Source organism: Thalassophryne amazonica, chromosome 4 (assembly GCF_902500255.1).
Source record: "Thalassophryne amazonica chromosome 4, fThaAma1.1, whole genome shotgun sequence".
Classification (NCBI taxonomy): domain Eukaryota; kingdom Metazoa; phylum Chordata; class Actinopteri; order Batrachoidiformes; family Batrachoididae; genus Thalassophryne; species Thalassophryne amazonica.
In genome coordinates, this window is record NC_047106.1 from 51960294 (window position 1) to 51964264 (window position 3971).

The window sequence follows — 3971 nt, forward strand, 5'->3', positions numbered from 1 at the left end:
GTCAGGTCGAGACCCCGATGAGGACGACGAGCATGCAGATGAGCTTCTCTGAGACGGTTTCTGACAGTTTGTGCAAAGATTCTTTGGTTATGCAAACCGATTGTTTCAGCAGCTGTCCGAGTGGCTGGTCTCAGATGATCTTGGAGGTGAACATGCTGGATGTGGAGGTCCTGGGCTGGTGTGGTTACACGTGGTCTGCGGTTGTGAGGCTGGTTGGATGTACTGCCAAATTCTCTGAAACGACTTTGGAGACGGTAGAGAAATGAACATTCAATACACGAGCAACAGCTCTGGTTGACATTCCTGCTGTCAGCATGCCAACTGCACGCTCCCTCAAATCTTGCGACATCTGTGGCATTGTGCTGTGTGATAAAACTGCACCTTTCAGAGTGGCCTTTTATTGTGGGCAGTCTAAGGCACACCTGTGCACTAATCATGGTGTCTAATCAGCATCTTGATATGGCACACCTGTGAGGTGGGATGGATTATCTCAGCAAAGGAGAAGTGCTCACTATCACAGATTTAGACTGGTTTGTGAACAATATTTGAGAGAAATGGTGATATTCTGTATGTGGAAAAAGTTTTAGATCTTTGAGTTCATCTCATACAAAATGGGAGCAAAACCAAAAGTGTTGCGTTTATATTTTTGTTGAGTATATATACTCAGAACTTCTCAGTCGCCTAAATAGCTTGCTAATAAGTGCACATCAAGTTGTGAGCGTTCATAAATATGCTTTTACAATTAAAGGCAGCGTGTGTGTGTGTGTGTGTGTGTGTGTGTGTGTGTGTGTGTGTGTGTGTGTGTGTGTGTGTGTGTGTGTGTGTGTGTGTGTGTGTGTGTGTGTGTGTGTGTGTGTGTGTGTGTGTGTGTGTGGAGTTGGAGATAATAAAAAGCTGATTGGACAAATTATGTGTCTGTGTTTATTTGAACACGCTCATTTCACAACCAGCCCATCCATGGAAAAAAGGCAGCAGATAAGATTGAATTTGAGAATCATAACAGTGTGTCAGTGTCATAAAGCTGCTGCTGGTGTTTTAGGCCATGACACCATTATATAAAACTTTAAACAAGTTCCTTTCATGGAAACCTGTTCAAATACATGTAAATCAAAGCAGGCCACACAGCTGAATTCCTGAAGTCTGCAGGAGCTGCACACACAGAGTTCAGCACGCATCACTTACAAAAATGCATGTGCATGCACGCAAATACAGTATGCAGTCTTAATTTTTGAGACACTAAAAGTTTGTCCTACGGCTTATTCCTGCAGGGAATATCTGTACGTACAGTATAAACTATGAAACTGAAGCATCATGAACAACATCATCATCATCACACTCGCTAGTTAACTGTCCACAGAGGATCAGAGAGACTACATGACATCAGTAATGTAAAATTAGCTCACACATATATATATTTATTCCCTTTTCTTGCTTTATTCTTGCACAGTATCAAACCAGTGATATAATATGACAACACACAATAAGGAAGACACACTGCTTTGATGCTGTACACAAAATGTCTTCAACAGCTATAATTATTGATGAAAACCCTGAATTTCAAGCACAGAATTTGTGTTCAGAAAAAAATATCTGAAATTATAGAACAACAAAAAATTACACTCAAAGAAGTGATGAGAAATGATTGAACATAAGTCAACTAATAAAACAGTGTCTATAAAAGTTGTACACATCTTTGGACTTTTACAGTTGGTTTAATATGACATCAAATAAAAACAAAAATGAAATGATACAATTTAATCTCAAACTGAATTTTTTATTTATTAATTTATGTTTACTTTTTTGCATAAGTGGTCTAAACTGCTTTTTTATGTATAGTGAATTCTTTAACTTCTCCCTTTTTGCTCTGGATCACCCATAGCACAACAGATATGGATACTGCATGTCGGTTTGACACAGGTTTTATGCTGGATGCCCTTCCTGATGCAACTCCATATTACATAAAGAAGGACAAGGGCAGTGGCAGTTTTATGGCTGCTGCCCACGGCACCATTTTTGCCAGGGCGACACCGTGGGCACGAGCACTGAACAAAGAAAAAACTAGAAGCACTCGGAGAGCACAAACCTCCGCCAAAGCCATAGGGTCACTGACGTCACATGGAATACCCTTTGGCAAAGATACTTTTTCCCCATCATTTCACATATCTACCGTCATATTTCAGATTCAGTTGTTAACCCTCTGGGGTCTGAGGGCATTTTTTGGACAGTTCACTCGCCTGGCATAAATGTTTTATTATTGCTGTTAAAAGCTCTCCCTGCATCCCACAATTAATTTTTATGTCTCTTTTTTTCAGGACAACCTGTACTTTCAAAATATATATGCTATAGTTGTGTATTATAAGTGTAATACAGGTTTGCAATCAGAAATAAGAAAGGAAAAAGTGGAAAATAATTTTCCACACACATTTATTCAAAACACACAGCAAACTATAACAAACAACTGTTTTGACACTTTATAAAGGTAATTTGGGCTCTTGTGTGTAAGACTGTACAACAAAAAGGTTCAAACAAAAACACAAATGCATATTTTGAACAATATATACAAAATGATCTATGTGTTGTGTTTGTCTTCATCTCAAAGCAATTTCTGTATGCTATTACACAAAGGTCACATCACAAAGTTCTACTATGAAGTTGACTGTGTGCTTGTTCTCTCCTGCTCTGAAAGCAACATTCACACTTCAAGGCTCATTCAGTTTGAGGAGCGGCCCCTCCCCTCGCTCCATTGATATGGTAAACAGTGCTTTACACCAGAGTGAGAGAGCTTGCCACAGGCTTATCCAGTAACATTCACAGGAAAACTGGTCGAGCAATCCTGATACTCACACACTGTTTGAGCATGTGAGATTGTATGAGAGGCTCTCCGTCTGCTCCATCTGCTCACTTTCACTTTCGCTGTGCGTAATGGTGCAGGGCACATTGGAGCAGTCAGGGGGCTATTCAAACGGGCCAGCTAGTAACACATCACTCCTAAAAACAATCTTCGGTGTGTCATGTGAGGTGAATCTGCCCTACGATTGGATTTTGGAAAACCATGTGACGGTGAACCAACTCTGATTGGACACTCACATTACTCACGCCATCACACAGCTTCTATGAAGAGTACAAAGATGGTGGATGGTGGCTCGAAAGACCGCGAAGTTAACTTTTCAGCAAAAAAGTAAGTTTCTATCTCATATCATTAAAGTTGTTTATACTTTAGTAAAGCTTGGTCTCACCTGTCTTATATGACGACGTCAGCCCCAGAGGGTTAAACCCTTAGATCTTCAGCAAATGTATTTATAAAGAGAAACTGCACGAACTACACAAGTTTTTTTTTTCTAATAAGTTTATTCAATGAGGAGAAACGAATGCTAAATTATTGTTGTGTCATAACTTAATTTTTGTTCAGCCTTTGTGACCCGTCTTCATGAAGTTGGATGCAAAAATGTTGAAATTGCCCCTATCATGCAGTGATAAAGAATCCTTAAAAAAAATACTGGATCCGGATCGTGTTCCAGATCATTACCAAAATTTAATGACTTCTAAGTTAGGCCAAGATACACCCCTGGTAAAAATTTCACTGAAATCTGTTGAGGAGTTTTTGAGTAATCCTGCTAACAAACCAACCAACCAACCAACCAACCAGCAAAAACAAACAGACACGACCGAAAACATAACCTCCTTGGCGGCGGTAATACGTAATCTCCACCTCAAAATGGTTTTCTTGTCACTGTGTGGAATTGGCAAATTGGCGCCACCTGCAGGCAGCTGCAGGTGCCCTGCTTGCTGTCACAGTTCACAGAAGCAGTGAGAATGTGAAAGAAAGGGGAGGGGCACGTGGTGGACAGTTCACCTCTTTGTAGTGGAAGATCAAAGGCGGAGGTGCTTCATGGACTAAAGTCAGATACACCTCCACTTTCTTCCAAATAATGCACATGTCATTCATAATATTATAAATACAGTTCTATAAT